We start from the raw sequence: 21,109 nt of genomic DNA, 5'->3' as shown, positions 1-21,109 counted from the left end.
AACACGTGTACACCCATGGCGGACACATGTTGATGTATGGCAAAACCAATACAATATTGTAAAGTAAAAAAAAAAAAAAAAAAAAAAACAAAGAATAAAAAAAGAACAATAAAAAAATAAAAATACACTTGAGTCATCTTAATGTTTCTAAAAAAAATGAGAGAATACATGGTTTGGAAAATTTGAATATAATATAATGTTTTATTTACCATATGATTCCTGTTTTACAACAACTCCAAATTTCAATTGTTTAGCCCCAATTGTAAGGTGCTATCATTTAAATAAGCATATTTCATTTTTAGGCACTATATTTATTAAATTCTTTCTCATACAGAGATGAAGTATTCTTTGTCTACATTCAATTTAAATCAGTCCTCTGAAGTTACGTAGAATAAACCTAATCTCCCTCTCAACTGAAGGCTGCTACTGCTGCTGCTAAGTCACTTCAGTCTTGTCCGACTCTGTGCGACCCCAGAGACGGCAGCCCACCAGGTTCCCCCGTCCCTGGGATTCTCCAGGCAAGAACACTGGAGTGGGTTGTCATTTCCTTCTCCAATGCATGAAAGTGAAAAGTGAAAGTGAAGTAGCTCAGTCACGTCCACTCTTAGCAACCCCATGGACTGCAGCCTACCAGGCTCCTCCATCCATGGGATTTTCCAGGCAAGAGCACTGGAGTGGGGCAACTGAAGGCTAGTTTTTCGGGTATTAGAGACTGCTTTCAAAAATAGCTATCAAAGGCTCTTAAATTGTGCCTCTTCTGGTCTAAATGAATTATTTTGAAATATATCACTGCTTCCAGATATAATTATGCTAGTCACTCTTCTAGACTCTCTAATTGTGATGCCAGAATCAAATTCAATGATTTATGCATACTTTGGCCAGTAAAAAAAACAGTAGAGAACTTTGTTGATCTTTTCCTTTAATAATATAACTGTAACAATGTATCTTAAGTTGCATTACTTATTTTGATAATCATGTAACATTATTGGTTTTTATATAGCATAACATTTATTAATTGATTTTGCCAAGGTGACCAATAAGTTTTATAGTACTAAACCCAGTGAAACAAATTAGAATTTTTCTTTGTTGACCTCTGGTATGGGTTAAATTGTGTCACTCAAAAATACTTGTTGAAGACCTAGCCCTAGTATCCGTCAATATGACCTTATTTGGAAATAGAGTCACTACAGATGTAATCAAGTTAAGATGAGGACATACTGAATTAGGTGAGCCTTATTCCATTATGACAGGGGTCTTTTTCAGAAGAGGAGAAGAGACACAGTCATATGCATAGAGAGAACACAACTTGATGATGGAACCACTGACTGGAATGATGTATCTCCAAGTTGAGGAACATTAAGAATTCAGAGCAATACCTGAAGCTGAAAGAACAGCATCTAACAAAGCCTTCTCTTGAGTCTTTAGAGAGATCATAGCTTTGCTTAACCTTGGTTTTAATTTTGTAGTTTCTAGAACTTTTAAAACATTTTGGAAGTTTTAAGAGACACAATTTGTACTAATTTGCTATAGCAGCCATAGGAAACAGATTTGGACGCCAGGAAGTGGGGTACTGCTGTAACAAATATCTACAAGTGTGGAAGTGGTTTTTGAATAGGCTAGTGGGGAGAGGCTAGATAAACTTTGAGGTACATGGTAGAAAAAAATCTAGATTGCCTTGAAGATACTGTTCGAAGAAATATATATGTGGAAGGTTCTTCTGCTGAGGATATCAGATGAAATAAAGAATGTCATTTCAGAACTATTAATACCTTTGGAAAAGCCATCCACATTATAAATTGGCAGAAAATTTGACTGAATTTTGTTCTATTGTTAGATGGGAGGTAGAACTTGTAAGTGATAAACAAATATATTTAGGGGATTTCTAAGCAAAGTGTGGAAGGCAAAGCACAGTTTCTCTGTGTGGCTTATGGTAAAATACAAAAGAAAAGAAAAAGCTAAAGAAAATACCACAAAGCCAATTGGAACTAAAAATTGAGGATTTGACATTTTTTTAGCTTATTTTTATTGAAAATAATGGTAAAGCATGCTCTGAAGAGAATACCAAGAGTGTGACTGGACCAATTTTTGCTGAAGAGATTAGATGTGTGATTCAAACAATCACATTAGCAGAAATGCTACCAGCTTGAACTGAAGGATAGTAATGGGAAGAAATGACAGAAGGTTACTGAATTTCTGGGATTCTGTAAGCAGGAAATGGCTGATAGGTCTATTTGGCCATAAACAGGTGTTAGTCTTCAACAAAAAAGTAGAATGATTCTGAAACTGTCTCAGAGGTCAGAGGGACTGTGGTGGGCATGCCTATACTTTGATTTTATTTATTTTTTTATTTTTTTTCATTTTTTAAAATTTTATTTTATTTTTTAACTTTACAATATTGTATTGGTTTTACCATATATCGAAATGAATCCACCACAGGTATACATGTGTTCCCCATCCTGAACCCTCCTCCCTCCCCATACCATCCCTCTGGGTCGTCCCAGTGCACCAGCCCCAAGCATCCAGTATCGTGCATCGAACCTGGACTTGCGACTCATTTCATATATGATATTATACATATTTCAATGCCATTCTCTTTAACTTTAGATTTCTAGTTCCCAGAACTAAGATTTTAAAGTTTCTGTTGCTTTAAACAATTCTGTAATAATTTGTTACGGTATTCCTAGGAAACTAATACAATCTTTCAGCAGCTTTTAACAGTGCTTACTACCATCTCCAAAATTTCCCTCACCATAACTTCTATTTTATCAAAGCTTTTTAGTTGATCTCACTACACCTGTTATTACCCACTTCCAAAGCATTTCCATCTTGTAGTCACAGTGTTCCTTTAATTAATTGTTCATCAGTCTGGTGATTTCTGTCCCATAGAATTCCTGTGTGGCTGTCTTTAAAGTGGTAATTCAAAGAACCCTTTGAGAAATTCATGGCCAGGAATAACAAGTGAGAAAGGGGGATAATATATTACATATTTTTATGGCTTGATATAGAAATGGTATACATGTATTCCCTCACATTCCACCAGTTAGCATCCAGTGATATTACCACACTTAGCTACAATAAAGTTTGGAAAATCACATCTAATTGTGTGGGCTGGAAGAAGATAAGGGTTTTATGACACTTATAGTCCATCTTACTTTTTTATAATAAATATGCATTTTACCCAGACATTTCACTCACTTACTTAAAATTCTTTGCCTAAGAGAGACAATATATAGCAATTCCAGTCACAATGTCCAACTCAAAGTTCAGCTTATCAGTCATCCAGATGATGAATTATCCTCTCCATCAGAATCAGTAACTAATTCTTCAGATACAAGAACCTATGGACAAAAAGGACAAGTTATTCCTGTCACAAACATACTTACTCATTAATTTCACTAAAGCTGGGACACAATAGCACCAGTCAAAACTTTTGTGTGAAATAGGAAGAATGGGAGATACTCTAATAGACTTTATTAAGACCTCTTATCCTAAGTGTAGATAAAACTTTTACTTAGATAATTCTTCTAATATCTGAGAAGAATATTTTCCATTTTTTTATAAATTGTTTTTCTATTCTCTAGAAGGTTCTTTATTGTTCATTACTCTTCATATCTATATCACCAGTATGTATTAGGAAAACATCTTCCTAGGTCTCAAGAGATTTTGCATAGTGGTTCCAGTGATAAAAATTTAGGATTTCAAATGGTAGTTTAAGGCCTGGACAACTTTTTTTAAGTACAAGTTTATGATTTCTTTGGTAACATAATTCTCTTAAAAACTTATTTATCCCCTAATCTATTTTTTCTACTCAGATCCATATATCAGTAACTGTATCCCAAATCTTCCTAAACATAGTTTCCAAGCTGGATTCACTTCTTTGTTTCTATTGTCACTTGACACTCTCGAATTAATGTTGGCTATCTTGAGAATGCATGAGACAATTGATTTTGTTGTGAAGCCAAAAGCTTCATTAGGAAAGCTGGTATTAGGTTTGGCTAATTTATGTAATGAAAAGTCTTGCTAGACCCTTGTCACCAAAGAGTTTTCCAGACTTTTCCTTCATTGCCTGAGTTTTGAAACAATTAGGTTTCTCAACATTTTGAGGCCTATAATTTCTGAATTTTCTGCTTTCTCTTTAGCCTGTGCTTAAACCTATCTACCACTGTGCATGTAAGTCAGGTAACTGTATTCCTGTAAACCTCCAATAAGTCCTATGTCATTCTCTGTTCTGCAACTTTGTATCTCTATATGAAAGGACAAGTGTTATACTTCTAACAGTCACAAGCTTAAGAATGGCCTATCCTGTGTATTTCAGGCTATAGCAAAATTCTCAGCTCTATCAAAAACAATAGGACACAAAGGTTACAGCAAAATAAATAGATCCCATATGGAGTTAGATTTGTTCTTTCTTATTAACTCCTTCAATCTACTTTCCATAGAGCTACAGACTTAGTAAGCTTATGATTCTGCCATCACAGTTATTACAGGTGACTCTTTCACCACAAAGTTTCCCACAGAATAGCAGAATTCTCCATCTCTTCAGCCTGCTATGTTCAATTTCTTATTGTCTTACCCTATGTTACTAAGCATATGCTATGTGCATTAAATTTTATTTTACTTATATAATTTGCATTCTCCCCACCATTTCTTACAAATATTATATCGATCAGAATTCAATTAGGAGAATAAAAATTGACAATAATTTATATAATTAAACAGCTCTCTATGAAATTAATGTCAGCAAAAACTATACATAAATCAAAAGTCTACTAGATTTTGGAAATCAGGAAGTTGCAGGAACCATAGGAAACTTCCAGCAATGATCATAGTTATCCCCACCATCAAAATGAGTAGGTGGGAGGGAAATCCACAAGACCACTATGAAACATCACCTCTGACAAAATCCACATGTCTGCCAGAAAGAAAAATAATAATGGCTTCTGTTTCCCTTCCATCTTTCAAAACTTGTGAATTTGATACAGATCCTTGAAGTAAGGATCTCAAGAAATAAAATATCAGATCTCCAGTCCTTGAAATAAAGGAAAAAGAATAGTAGGGGAAATGGTGCTAACATTCTGCATTTCAGCTTCCAATCCATTCTGAAATCTTAAACCTGTGCTCAAGATTCTCTGAGATATGGCTCTGCCAACTTCTCACCCTTATGCCATTTTAGATTCTCACCTGACACATGCCATGCCTACATCAATACAAACATATAATTTTCTCCCTGAAACAATTTCTTATTCACTCTTCTATTGCCCAGCAAACTCCTACACATTTTTTTTAAAATTTCAGTTTAAACATTACTTCTTCAATCTTCTTTTTAAAATCTCTAATAAAGCTTAAATAATATCATTATACGTTCCTACCACACCATGTATTTTTGTAGATGTTCTCCAGGAAGGGAACGGAAAATTGAGTCAGATTAAATAGCATTAATTAAATGCATATGACTGTAAGATATCTCTACTTATTGTAAAATAGGAAAAGCAAGCACAAAAAATATTTTTTCAATGACTTGAAATTTAATTCATAAATGCATGGAAGTAGAGTCCAAATTAAGGAATTACACAAATAACTAGCTGTGATAATGAACGATTTAGCTATCATTTACAATTGATTTTGTAAGATATGTACTTTTTGCATGAACCTTTTTATGGACAAGACAGTATTTGGGGGGAGGCAGAAGTCAACTAGTCAAAGATTAGGGTCATATTCAATTAACAAAACAAATATTAGGACTTCAGGATTTCTAATTTGATGGCAACACCATTCTTGCCAAAAATTCATTTAAGACATCCGATATTTGAAAGAAGCTGTCTTTTAGACAGGTTAATTATCTCTTCCTCCAGATTCACTAGGCTCTGTCTATTTTAACTTAGGTTTCCAGGACACAGAATATGTGGACTTCATTATCTCAGTGCCCCACAGAAAGGTCTTAATTCAGTTACCTCTAATGTTAAACCTGCTGCTTTTGTAGCTGAACAATATCTATGTTTTTCATAAAAATATGTGAAGACATCATCCGTTATGTTTTTCAATGTCCCTAAACATAAAAAAAACACATGTTAAAGTCTCCCTTCAATTTTGAGCCAAGAAAATGTTTGTGTCTGAAGACAACCTTGGGATAACCACATTTTTCCTTTTTGCCTTGGCTGCCAAGATGAGCAGACATAAATTCAGTGTTTATCTGCAGTGATTGACTCATCACAGGTGTCTGATAATAGCAATTCTTCTGTTCCCTTAAAGTGCTTTTTTTCTTGGCAGGCTCTGGAAGGAATGTTTAGCAGAATTGCTTTATACTGTACTGAATATGATTCAAATTCTTTAAACAACAGCAAAACAAAAGGCACCAAGTATAAATACTAAATAATCAAATAAGCATAGTAATAACATAATCATGCTATCCAATGCATAATGCATTATTAGCAAAAGCATACCTTACTTTTAATAATACAAAGGCAGTTACTTCATTTTATATGTTCTTCTCATTATGACAAGAAAAAAATACTCATGTGAAATAGTGTTCTGAACAATCTTTTCTGTTTTTCTTAAAGGAAAACATTGATTGATCCATTCAAATGTCTTTACATACCTATGTATCTTTTCAAACAGTTATATGTAGTTAGTACATTAGATATTACTTATAATATGAATTTTAGCATTAATTCTAAGGAGATAAAAATAAGATAAATGTTTACTTTATAGGAATTATTATACTTACTATTATATTGACCAGAAACATTTTTTTAAGAAAATTATGAATTAAATGATAGTTGGAACAACAATATATTATATAGTAATAGCCAGGGAATAAGCATAAAATTTGAGAGATTAACATGTAAGGCTACATTCTTATAAAACAGTAACTTTACTGTGTTCAGCATGAATCAGTTTGCAAGAGCTGTATGGGACTTTGACCACCCATGTGCTATGCTATGCTTAGTCGCTCAGTCATGTCCAGCCTCTTTGCTACTCCATGGGTTATAAACTTCCAGGCTCCTCTGTCCATAAGGATTCTCCAGAAAAGAATACTGGAGTGGGTTGCCACGCCCTCTTCTAGGGGATCTTCCCAACCCAGGGATCGAATCCAGGTCTCCCGTATCACCGGTGATTCTTTACTCTCTGAGCCACCAGTGAAGTCCAAATAAACACATAATGACTCATTTAGAGCCACATAAAATTTTTCTTTTTACATTGCAAAAAACAGAATTTTCTTGAACATTTTATAATAAATTTAAGTAACATGAGGATCTATGGATTTTTATTTTAAATTAACAAATCTAACAATAATAAAAAATGATTGTTAGATGTTAGAGTAGTGTATGGGTATAAAATAGCAAACCATATTATTTTAATATTGGTTATAAATTTTAAAACATGTCTTATATAAAATATGAAGTAACATTTATGAAGATTTTAATTTCATATTTTGTTTGTTTTGAGATAATGGCACAGAGTACAACAAACTAGTCTAAAAAATAATTTTCTGGTCCTCATTGAAGTAAGAGAAGAATAAACAAGAGAGATTTTTTTCTTAATATTTTCTATTCATTTGAATGTTTATGCAGTTTGAACCATCTTGCTAATCTAATTCATGTATCAGTAAGATGGGATGTTTTGCTTATTGAACAAAAGGAAAAGATTCATCAAGTATACTTCAGATCATTTTATTTTAAAAAAAATGTTTATTTTTATTTATTGATTTGGCTGCACAGAGTTTAAAATTTAAACATGCAGTTATTGTTCATGGCAGCAAATTTGTTCCCAGTGAAATAAAAATTATGTTTAAAAATGTACATAAAAGTTTATAAAGGTATAATTTGTAATAATCTAAAACTGATAACAACTCTGATATCCTTCAATGAGTGAAAGGTTAAACAAACTGTGATTTGTCTATACCATGGATTAGTACAGAGTAATAGAAAGCAACAAATTATTGATACATGTAAAGACTGTATGAATTTCAAGATAATTATGCTGAGTGAAAACTAATTCCAAAAGATTTCATACTGTGCTATTCCATTTATATCACATCCTTGAAATGACAGTTATAGAAATGGAGAACATATTAGTAGCTGCCATGGGTTCAGACGGGAGTGACAGTGGGAGACAAGTGGAATGGGCATAGCTATAAAAGGGTTACATGAGGGATTCTCATCGTGACAAAAGTACTCTGCATTTTAATGGGATCGATGTGAATATCCTGGTTAGGATTTTGTAGGTTTTGTAAGATGCTGCTGCTGCTGCTGCTGCTAAGTCGTTTCAGTCGTGTCCGACTCTGCAAGACCCCATAGACGGCAGCCCACCAGGCTCCCCCATCCCTGGGATTCTCCAAGCAAGAACACTGGAGTGGGTCGCCATTTCCTTCTCCACTGCATGAAAGTGAAAAGTGAAAGTGAAGTTGCTCAGTCGTGTCCGACTCCTAGCGACCCCATGGACTGCAGCCCACCAGGCTCCTCCATCCATGGGATTTTCCAGGCAAGAGTACTGGAGTGGGCTGCCATTTCCTTCTCCAATGCACGAAAGTGAAGTCGCTCAGTCGTGTCATACTCTGTGCGACCCCATAGATGGCAACCCACCAGGCTCCTCTGTCCATGGGATTCTCCAGGCAAGAGCATCGGAGTGGGGTGCCATTGCCTTTTCCTTGTAAGATGCTACCATTGTAGAAAAGTGGGAAAAGGGTATATTGTATGTGAAACCACAATTATCTAAAAGATGTTATGTTTAAAAATTGATGTTTTAGAAAAGTTTAACCATTGGTGAAGACACATAGACATAGTTGAAAACATCTTTAGTGAACTTAGTATAAATTATAGGAAAATATTCAAAGTGTAGCATATATAGACAAAAGAATGAAAAAATAAAAACACAAGAGATATTAAATGTAAATTGGAAAATTTCAAACACAAGAGTGAATGCATGGAGCACAAGCAATATTTTAAGCAATATTAAAGCAAATTTTCCATAATTAATGAAAGATTTTAAACCACAGATTCATACGAGACAGCAAAAGAGACACTGATGTATAGAACAGTCTTATGGACTCTGTGGGAGAGGGAGAGGGTGGGAAAATTTGGGAGAATGGCATTGAAACATGTGAAACGTCATGTATGAAACAAGATGCCAGTCCAGGTTCAATGCATGATGCTGGATGCTTGGGGCTGGTGCACTGGGACGACCCAGAGGGATGGTGTGGAGAGGGAGGAGGGAGGAGGGTTCAGGATGGGGAACACATGTATACTAATTAAATAATTTTCTATTAAAGAAAAAAAAAAGAAAAAAAAAAGAAATAGAAAATTTCAATTTGAACAAATACAAAAAAATGATACTTAGACCCTTTATAGTAAAATGACTAAAAATTACATTAAAAATCTTAGTAGTTGGCAGGGGTTGGGAAATCTAAACATTTATTACTTTAAAAGACCTAATGATAAAGTTGAATTTTCAGCAGAAAGGAATCTATATGATATATTCAAAGAGCTAAATAAAAGTAATATGTCAAATTTCTTATCCTGCAAAAAGTATCATTGAAAAATCAAGAGAAATTTTTAGTAGGATGGAATTTTTGATAGGCTAGGGCCTTGAAAAGGCTTCCCTGGTAGCTCAGTGGTAAAGCATCCACCTGTCAATGCCAGAGATGAGGGTTCGATCCCTGGGTTGGGAAGATCCCCTGGAGAAGGAAATGGCAACCCACTCTAGTCTTCTTGCCTGGAGAATCCCATGGACAGAGAAGCCTGGCAGGCTACAATCCACAGGATCACAAAAGAGTCCAACATGACTTAGCGACTTAACAAAAACAACAACAAAGCTTTCGCTATGAATATCTAGAGGAGTTGAAATAAAAAAAAGAAAAGAGGGAAAAGCCACAGAGAACTTCAGAAACGATCCAGAATGGTGAAATTAAGATTCCACAGAGTGAAAACATGTGGAAAGGCGGAATGATTTTCTGTAACTGTTTTTCCACTGAGAAACTGTGTTGTTGAAGGTAGATGCAGGCAAGACAGTGACAATATGATATTGTCCTGATAAGGAGTCATAGAGAGAGACCATGACGGATGCTGAAGCTGAGGCTCCAATACTTTGGCCATGTGATGCAAAGAACTGACTCACTGGAGAAGACCCTGATGCTGTGGAAGATTGAAGGCAGGAGGAGAAGGGGATGATAGAGGATGAGATAGTTGGATGGCATCACTGACTCGATGGACATGAGTTTGAGCAAGCTCTGGGAGTTGGTGATGGACAGGGAAGCCTGGTGTGCTTCCTGTCCATGGGGTTGCAAAGAGTCAGACATGACTGACTGAACTAAACTAAATGAAACCAGTAAGGCATTTGCAGGCATGATAAAGCTACCGTGATAATATTGGAGACATGAGGAGCCTCAACCAAAAAACTAATTTCTCACTTAAACATTCTTGAAATTACAAACCGTATGGGGTGGGAGGCTTAAAAAAAAACTAAAGTTTGAATTTTTGAAAATTATTTCAATGTTATGACAGTCTAGCAATAGTGAGGAAATAATGATTGGACTTCAACTCTTGGAAGGGAAAAAACAAAACAAAACACTGTGGATGTCCACGTTCTCATTTAAAACCCTGGGAGGATTCACACTTCACACTAGGGACAGGTTTAAATCAGATACACACTAAGTATTACCCAAGCAGTAATTTTTCTCTATTTAGCTCACCATTGTATGAAAGTTGAGATATCTGTGAAGAAAGAAAATAGCATTTGGATTCTTAATCACTTTATTACAATGTCCGGAATTCAATCACTGGGCATGACAGTGAGCAGAAAAATTTGGACAAAAAAATAGAGAATATGGAAGTATAATAGAAAGACACGATAAGTTAGACAGATATTGGAGTTTTCAGATTAATAGTTTAATAATTACTGTTAATATGTTCCATAAAATAGGGAGAAACATGGAAAATGATAGATGAAAGGCAGACATTACTAGAAAAATAGAATCTGTGGGAGAAGGAAATGGCAACCCACTCCAGTATTCTTGCCTGTAGAATTCCATGGACAGAGGAGCCTGGCAGGCTACGGTCCATGGGGTCACACAAAGTCAGACACAGCTGAGTGACTAACACCAGATTATAAAAGGTTTGAAATTTTAAAGCTATGCCTAGCACAAAGTAAGCAGTAAACATTTTCTGAAGGTATTCTTTAGAGATATAAATATGATAATTCCATCAGTGCAATTATAATTAATGCCATATTACCAGTTAATCAAACTGAAAATAAATGAATATGCACAAATATCAAAAAACATATAGCAGTGTCTGAAGACTTGACTTGGAGAGTGAATTGAAAAACCACCAGGGCTCAGTCTAGTGGCACTTAGCATTCCCACCACCCATAAGCTACATGTATTATTATTATTATCAGCGTTTATCCTGGAAACAGTTAATCCATTACTTAATTTGTATTTGGAATTGAGTCAAGGAAAATATCAGATAGAAAGAACTTCTTTGGTGATTTGCAGTTTTTGTAAGTAATTCATGCTTGTAAACCCAGCTGTATGATTGCCTCCATTTAATCTATCTTTTTCATTTTTAAAAAGCCACCAGTTATCTTGAAAAAAATAAAAAAGCCCCTTTTCAAAGATTGAAAATTGTATCTTAGTGTAGAGGTACATAATGCACTGATGCTGATAACAAAATGGAATAAAGGAAAATTAAAGGCATTTAGAGCAGAGCTCTTACAAGATGCATTCACATCCCTTTTAACTGATGTTATATAAATGAACACAAAAGAAATGACTCTCCAAAAGGCAGGGGAGGAATACAGCAGGAGAGCCAAGTTTGGAAGAAATGTGGAAGAGGGTGAGTAGTGCTGGGCCATAGACAGGGATACCAGAGGCTGGCAGGAGAGATCAGAACAAAGTGAGCGTATATGGAAGGAGCAGTGGGACTCTGGCAGAGTGCGCCATCTCAGACGGTGTGTTTGGTACTAGGTTATGTTCAGTTAGCTGTTTGTGGATTTACAAAATTAGGAGAACATGCAAAGTTCCCACCAGGATGAATATGTGAGAGGTGAGAAACAGATTTTCAGGCTTCTAGCCCACACTTTCCCTTAAAATTCACTATGCACAAATTACAAGAAAAAGGGAGTCTGAAATATATTGTAGGGTCCAAAGAAACATGTGGCATGGTCTTGCTTGCCAGGGCCTCAGAATTGTGTTCCTCTGCAAATTCTTCCTTCAGTGATACAATAAGCTTCAGACATGTATCATTTTCCAACATTGTGTCTTATGGTGAAATAAAGGCTTGCTTCTCACATTATGATAATCTACACTGAAAATAAGAATTGTATAAAAAATCACCTGAAGCATACATTTTCCCTCAAAGGACATTATGTTTCTTTACTCATTTTTATGCAAATTTTATACAAAAGAAATAAGATATTCCAAAAAGCAAAAAATGATGGAGCAGGAGATCTGATCTGGAGCTAGGTGGGGTATCATGCCTTATAAAGAGGATTGTGTTACATTCCTGTTAAAGCCCAAAAGTACATGAATAATAATATTATAAAAATACTTTTGTTGAGTGTTGCCTGATGATTATATCCAAACAAGTCCTTTAGTATTGTACATTAGTTCAGTTGCTCAGTCGTATCTGACTCTGCAACCCCAAGCACTGCAGCAAACCAGGCCTCCCTGTCCATCAACAACTGCCAGAATCTACTCAAACTTATGTCCATTAAGTCAGTGATGTCATACAAACATCTCATCCTCTGTTGTCTCCTTCTCCCACCTTCAATCTTTCCCAGCATCAGGGTCTTTTCCAATGAGTCAGTTCTTCACATCAGGTGGCCAAGTATTGGACTTTCAGCTTCAACATCAGTCCTGCCAATGAACACCTAGGACTGATCTCCTTTAGGATGGACTGGTTGGATCTCCTTATAGTCCAAGAACTCTTAAGAGTCTTCTCCAACACCACAGTTCAAAAGCATCAATTTTTTAGCACTCAGCTTTCTTTATAGACCAACATTCACATCCATACATAACTATTGGAAAAACCATAGCCTTGAATAGACAGACCTTTGTTGACAAAGTAATGCCTTTGCTTTTTAATATGCTTTTGAGGTTGGTCATAATTTCATGGCTGCTGTCACCATCTGCAGTGACTTTGGAGTCCTCAAAAATGAAGTCTGTAACTGTTTCCACTGTTTCCCCATCTATTTTCCAAGAAGTGATGGGACCAGGTGCCATAACCTTAGTTTTCTGAATGTTGAGCTTTAAGCGAACTTTTTCACTCTCTTCTTTCAATTTCATCAAGAGGCTCTTTAGTTCTTCTTCATTTTCTGCCATAAGGGTGGTGTCATCTGCATATCTGAGGTTACTGATATTTCTCCTGGAAATCTTGGTTCCAGCTTGTGCTTCATCCAGCCCAGCATTTCTCAAGATGTACTCTGCATATAAGTTAAATAAGCAGGGTGACAATATAAAGCCTTGACATACTCCTTTTCCTATTTGGAACAAGTCTGTTGTTCCATTTACAATTCTAACCGTTGCTTCCTGACATGCATAAAGATTTCTCAAGAGACAGGTTAGGTGGTCTGGTATACCCATCTCTTTCAGAATTTTCCAGTTTGTCATGATCCACAAAGTCAAAGGCTTTGGCATAGTCAATAAAGCAGAAATAGATGTTTTTCTGGAACTCTCTGGCTTTTTCCATGATCCAGCAGATGTTGACAATTTGGTCTCTGGTTCCTTTGCCTTTTCTAAAATGAGCTTGAACATCTGGAAATTCACAGTTCACATATTGCTGAAGCCTGGCTTGGAGAATTTTGAGCATTACTTTACTAGCATGTGAGATGAATGTAATTGTGCGGTAGTTTGAGCATTCTTTGGCATTGCCTTTCTTTGGGATTGGAATGAAAACTGACCTTTTCCAGTCCTGTGGCCACTGCTGAGTTTTCCAAATTTGTTGGCATACTGAGTGCAGCACTTTCACAGCATCATCTTTTAGGATCTGAAACAGCTCCACTGGAATTCCATCACCTCTACTAGTTTCGTTCATAGTAATGCTTCCTGAGGCCCACTTTACTCACATTGCAGATTGTCTGGCTCTAGGTGGATGATCATACCATCATGATTATGTGGGTCATGAAGATATTTTCTGTACAGTTCTTCTGTGTATTCTTGCCACCTCTTCTTAATATCTTCTGTTTCTGTTAGGTCTATACCATTTCTGTCCTTTATTGAGCCCATCTTTGCATGAAATATTCCCTTGGTATCTCTAATTTTCTTGAAAAGATCTTTAGTCTTTCCCATTCTATTGTTTTCTTCTATCTTTGCACTGATTACTGAGGAAGACTTTCCTATCTCTCCATGCTATTCTTTGGAACTGTGCATTCAACTGGTTATATCTTTCCTTTTCTCCTTTGTTTTTCACTCCTCTTCTTTTTGTAGCTATTTGTAAGTCCTCCTCAGACAGCCATTTTGCTTTTTTTCATTTCTTTTTCTTGCAGATGGTTTTGATCCTTGTCTCCTGTACAATGTCATGAACTTCCATCCATAGTTCATTAGGACTCTGTATATCAGATCTAGTCCCTTAAATCTATTTCTCACTTCCTCTGTATAACCATAAGGGATTTGATTTAGGTCATACATGAACGGTCTAGTGGCTTTCCCTACTTTCTTCAATTTAAGTCTGAATTTGGAAATAAGGAGTTCATGATCTAAGCCACAGTCAGCTCCTGGTCTTGTTTTTGCTGACTCTATAGAAATTCTCCATCTTTGGCTGCAAAGAATATAATCAATCTGATTTCAGTGTTGACCATCTGGTGATGTCCATATATAGAGTTTTCTCTTGTCATTGGAAGAGGGTGTTTGCTGTGACCAGTGGGTTCTTTTGGCAGAACTCTATAAGCCTTTGCCTTGCTTCATTCTGTACTCCAAGGCCAAATTTACCTGTTCCTCGAGGTGTTTCTTGACTTCCTACTTTTGGATTCCAGTCCCCTATAATGAAAAAAACATCATTTTTGGGTGTTAGTCCTAGAAGGTCTTGTAGGTCTGCATAGAATCGTTCAACTTCAACTTCTCCAGCATTACTGTTCAGGGCATAGACTTGGATTACAATGATATTGAATGGTTTGCCTTGGAAACAAACAGAGATCATTCTGTTGTTTTTGAGATTGCCTCCAAGTACTGCATTTCAGACTCTTTTGTTGACTGTGATGGCTACTCCATTTCTTCTCAAGGGTTTTTTTCCCACAGTAGTAGATATAATGGTCATCTGAGTTAAACTCACCCATTCCAGTCCATTCTATTTCGCTGATTCTTAAAATATCGACGTTTGCTCTTGCCATCTCCTATTTGGCCATTTCCAATTTGTATGAAAAGGTAAAAAGAAAGGACACTGAAAGATGAACCACCCCAAGTTGGTAGGTGCCCAATATGCTACTGAAGATCAGTGGAGAAATAACTCCAGAAAGAATGAAGAGACAGAGCCAAAGCAAAAACAACACCCAGTTGTGGATGTGACAGGTGATGAAAGCAAGGTCCAATCCTGTAAAGTACTGTACACATTAGCTCATTTACTCTCAATCCACACTTTGAGATAGGTATCTTTATTATGGGGCTTCCCTGGTGGCTCAGACAGTAAAGAATCTACCTGCAATGCCCTGGATCAGGAAGAACCCCTGGAGAAGGGAATGGCCACCCACTCCAGTATTCTTGCCTGGAGAATTCTGTGGACAGAGGAGCCTGGTTGGCTCTGGGGTCACAAAGATTTGGGCACAACTGAGCAACTAACACTTTCACACACACATTTCACATCATTATTATTTCTACTTTATAGAAGCATAAATTGACACACAGAGCTATTATGTAATCTATCCAGATTTACATTCCTTATAAAGGACAGGTCTAGAATCCAATCCAGGCTCTCTGTAATTCCCAAGTATGGCTGCTTTCTCTTACCTCTGAGGCTTGACTATGAAAACCCCCTTTTAGGTGTTCTTATCTTCGTCTTGCTCCCATTACATAATTCCATTGAACCTTATCGTTTTTTTTCCTGCTATTAGTCTTTCCACTAGAATATAACACTTTACAGAATATGACACTTGCCATGTAACTTGCTTATCACTGTGTTTCCAGCATGGAGATAATACTTGGTTTATATTTGATGCTTAATAATTTTTTGTCAAGTGCATAAAGGATACTCATTGATTATCTACTTTGTGCTACATATAATGAAAGATGTTCCTTGATTGTCTCAATGAGTGATGCTGAAGAAATTAATAAATGAGTGAGAACTCAATTGAGTGGTTAGGCCACTTGCCACGTGGGTGACCAGAAATAAACCAGCATCATGAATTCCTGCTGTTTTTTGATGATACTTAAAATTCCGTTATCATTTTTTTTTTTTTTTTTGCCAGTGAGAGTTCCCATAGACAATTCATTTGACGTACTGGCTCAACATTTTAACATTCACTGTTTCATTATTTGGATTCTTTCCTCTCTCCCTCATCCATCCTGCCCTAGAATCTGTGGGTCACAGCCACCATGTTTCTGCTGCTAGACCTGGAGACCTAACACCTTTCCATGTTAAGTAAAAATGTATTATGTGAATACCTAGTGATAGCCATGTTTGACTGCTTTTATGGATTATTTAAACATAAGGGCTGAATTCAATGTTTTCTGATGGATCACCTATCAAGAGGCAAGTGGGCAAATGAAATTTGGATTATAGACTGTTTCCAAGGTTCTTAAGTCCAGGACGATGCATGTCTGGAAACACTGGATCAACAGAGGAAAAGATAAAGCTACATAAGACATTGAAATGAAGAAGAGAATACCTGTACTGGAGGGGGACCAAACACCCAAAAAGACCCTGATTAAAACTGTTTGCCATGTTTGATAGAGTCAGATTTTGGAGAAATTCTGCAGTAAATCCGTTTCCATTTTTCTACCCACAATCACTTTGCAATGGCTTTAATCAGAGTCCATGAGATCTGAGTGAACACTGTTTATAAGTACTGATGATTATATATTAATTCAGGGCTATTATAAGACCATTGAGGAAAAAAGAGACATCTAAAAATGCAAAGCATAATGGGGAGCAGAGGCAATTCAGGGGCCACAAATGTGAAACATGAAAGAAAAATCATCCTAAAGGCGGGGCTTCTGGAGTGTAGCGAGGAGGGTAGGGTGCCTGCCCAGAAAAATCAGGAAGACCTTCACCACCACACTGCTCCCCAAATGACTCTGTCAGGCGGATCTTGACAAGTGCTTTATTGCCAAACTGCATCTACCTGAGGTGATCAAAATGTCAAATGTCACTTTAACTGGAAGAGCTTCACTCCCAGGTTCTGGGAATTTTCTGAGGAGCACACTTACTTTCTGCTTCTCTGCCTGTGAAGCCTGAAAACTGTATTGACTGATGAAAGGAATAATATGTTCATCCTTCTAGCCAAGAACTGGCAAACCAAGGGTCCTCTGCCTTTTTGTCCATCCTGATCTGGAGCCTATTGACTGATTCAGTCTCTCTGGTCATTTATATTGACTTGTACTTTTTAAACATGTCATGGTCTTTTATCTATCTTTTGCAAACATGTCTCTCTCCTTAAAATGCCCTTTATAACCTGGTCAATTTGATCAATACTTTCCCACTTATCAACTTTTAACTTTAAAGCTATTTTCTCTTTGAAGTCCATTTAGATAAATTCCATAAAGTAGAAGTACTTACTCCCTCTTTTATGCCCCATCAAAATTAAATATCTTGTTCCTTAATTTAGGCATATGTAATATCTGTTCGCACTTTTATGTTTACATTCAACTCCCCTTATTACTATTGTATTATAAACACCTTGAAGAGTTTAGCAAGTTAGCAAATAATAAGAGATTAAAGAAATATTTGTCTTATTAATGTATTAATTAATCATATAAAAATAATATTTTATGGCTTTGCAATTTTCCATTAGGTCAGCTCATAATCAGCACATCTGGTGCACACAAAGGACTCTTCATATACCATAATGTGTGGAAGAAGTCTTCTACTAAAAAATAAGGAGAAACCTTATATATATGTGACTTTTTACAGTGATCACTCCAAGACCAATTATTTCTGTTACCTGGGAAAATTATTTCAATTTTTAAATAATGAAAACTTCATCAGTGAAATGAGTATAACTAATAGGATCTTATCTATTATTGGAAAAGATGAGAATTAAGGAAAGTTTATTTTCTATTATTTACTCTGTGAATTTATTTTTCCCAATATGACAAGTTCCTTGCTTGTGTTTTTATTATTGGGATTGAAAGTGAAAGTGAAGTCGCTCAGTCGTGTCTGACTCTTTGCTACCCCTTGGACCACCAGGCTCCTCCATCCATGGAATTTTCCAGGCAAGAATACTGGAGTAGGGTGCCATTTCCTTCTCCAGGAGATCTTCCGGACCCAGGGATTGAACCCGGGTCTCCCGCATTGTAGGCAGACACTTTACTGTGTGAGCCACCAGGGAAGTCATTATTGGGATTAACTCTGGCTAATATTTAGAGGAAAAAAATAAACTCTATAGACTCAGAATGTAAAAATGTGGTAAAAGCGTTGCGAAGAGAAAAGAAGAAATCATAGTTTATTAACACATCAAAAATTCAGGTCCTCTTTTACACTTGTGTCAACCCAAGATCCCTTCTGAGATTTGTCTTGTTAACAGAGATGGAAGAGCAGTCTGGAGACAAGGAGGAAGGAAGATTTGATCTGATACTCAGCAGGGAAGGGGAAAGGGAAGTTTGTATTCTTAGGCTACTTCAAGAGTACTGATAACATATACTTGAAAGAGGACATAACATCTATCTAGAAAAATAGTTAAGGTCAATAAAATGGTTACAAAATTTGTCCAGGATAACAACCTTTAAGATCTACAAAGAGATGACAGTGTTTGATAGGGATGGGAGGTGTGTACTGGCCTAGAGATTGTGAGGGAAGAGGGGTTCTTTAAAACATTAGCTGTTCTTTGTGTTAGTTGAGATGTTTAACTTTTATACTGTTTTACGTAAAGTTCTGTTAATTATGCATAAGTTAGCATGATTGCCATTGACTATGTCATCATCAATAACAACAGCAGTGTTTTAGTCAAAACAAAAAAGCTTATTTCCCTCTCCTGTATAAGAAATCTCAATTGAGGGCCCAATGATCCATTCAGAGGAGACTCAGATTAGATTGGAGTAAAGTCCTATCATAGGAGATTTACAAATAAACAATTTAAGGCTATTTTTTGTATATTGTAAATTGATTTCCATATGGTCATATTTATTTTCTGTTTAGTAAATTGTCTATAAGTGACTATTAAGTTCTTTGTGTCAGTTTTAGTGTGAATTTATTTCCATGAGCTTTATAATTAAAAACATCAATATTTGATAGATTCTATTCAGGAATAATATTTTCCCATTTTAGTTCTTATTTTGTAGATGTATCTATCTTTTGGGGGTCTACTGAGCATTTTCATAATATAGAAAAAGCGTATTGCTAGTTTTAAAATGTTATCAATGTGTTGAATTTTATTTTTAGTTCTAATCCAAGGTTCTAATCTAATCCAAAATCACTGCAGATGGTGATTGCAGCCACAAAATTAAAAGATGCTTGCTCCTTGGAAGAAAGCTATGACAAACCTAGACAGCATATTAAAAAACAGAGACATTACTTTGCCAACAGAGGTCCGTGTAATCAAAGCTATTGTTTTTCCAGTGGTCATGTATGGAGGTGAGAGTTGGACCATAAAGAAGGCTGAGCGCCAAAGAATTGATGCTTTTGAACTGTGATATTGGAAGACTCTTGAGAGTCCCTTGGACACCAAGGAGATCAAACCAGTCAATCCTAAATGAAATCAATCCTAAATATTCATTAAAAGGACTGATTCTGAGGCTGAAGCTCCAATACTTTGACCACCAGATGGGAAGAGCCCACTCATTAGAAAAGACCCTGATGCCTGGAAAAGTTGAAGGCAGGAGGGGAAGGGGATGACAGAAGATGAGATGATTGGATGGCATAACTGGCTCAGTGAACATGAGCTTGAGCCAAGTTCCAGAAGATGGTAAAGGTCAGAAAAGCTTGGCATGCTGCAGTCTATGGGGTTGCAAAATTTCAGACATGACTGAGTGACTGAACAATAACAACAATCCAAGAATTATGATAAGGTTACCTGCACTTCTGATTTTTTTCTTGTTTTCCCTTATAGGTGACTTTTCTTTCTAGAGTTTAATTTTTCCTAACCAATTATTCTCATGAAATTTAAAAATAATTATTTCTTCACTTAAAATATTTGGGTAGATAGGGATAAATGAATTATCATTTACTTTCAATGTAATATTTATATGCATAAAATAGTTATCTTATCTTGCATAGCGACCTCCTAATTTGTGGGATTAGCTTTCTTCACCAGACTTTGAGAAGATGAATAAGTAGGGAGCCACCTCTTATTGTATCTAGAATGTGCTTCCCTAGCTTTCATGATGCCAAATAGGCAACAAAATCAAGTGGATTTTCAACCAGTTCTTTACCAAATATAGACAATCATTTCAAGTTGATAAGTGCACTGGTGTGGAAGTGGCTATGAAACTTGGGTCCTAGCCTAGTTAAATCTTTCCCCTATTCAAATGGAAGTGATACCTCACTCCCTAGAACTTTTGAGGTGTTTCATATGATGACCCCTGTGCTTTCCAGGAATCTCAGATACACCATCTCCCATCTAGAACTATCTTTTCCCTTGGTCATTTCCCAGAGCCTTATGCCCATTTGTTCCTATTTTCTCCTCTTTTCTTGGAATTTTAGTCTTTCCTAGTAAAATAATCAATTCCCAGTTCCTTCTAGGTTGAAATGACTCTTCTATGTTTTCTCTTTCCTAGTAACTTTGAAGAGGGTTAAAAATGAATCTTGATCCAAGGCCTGTAGATTCATTGTGAGAAAGAGAAAGAGGAGGATCTTCTATTCATTGAAACTGAGTTGGCAGACAATAAGGGATTTTCCTAAATTAGTCTTCTATAACTGCTGTAACAAAATACCAAACACTAGGTGGCTTAAGCAACAGACATTGGTTTCTCGCATCTCTGGAGGCTAGTGGTCCAAGATCAAGGTACTAGCAGATTTGATTTCTTTTA

The sequence above is a fragment of the Bos indicus x Bos taurus genome, chromosome 3 (genome assembly GCF_003369695.1).
Source record: "Bos indicus x Bos taurus breed Angus x Brahman F1 hybrid chromosome 3, Bos_hybrid_MaternalHap_v2.0, whole genome shotgun sequence".
NCBI lineage: Eukaryota > Metazoa > Chordata > Mammalia > Artiodactyla > Bovidae > Bos > Bos indicus x Bos taurus.
This window is presented reverse-complemented; position numbering follows the sequence as displayed.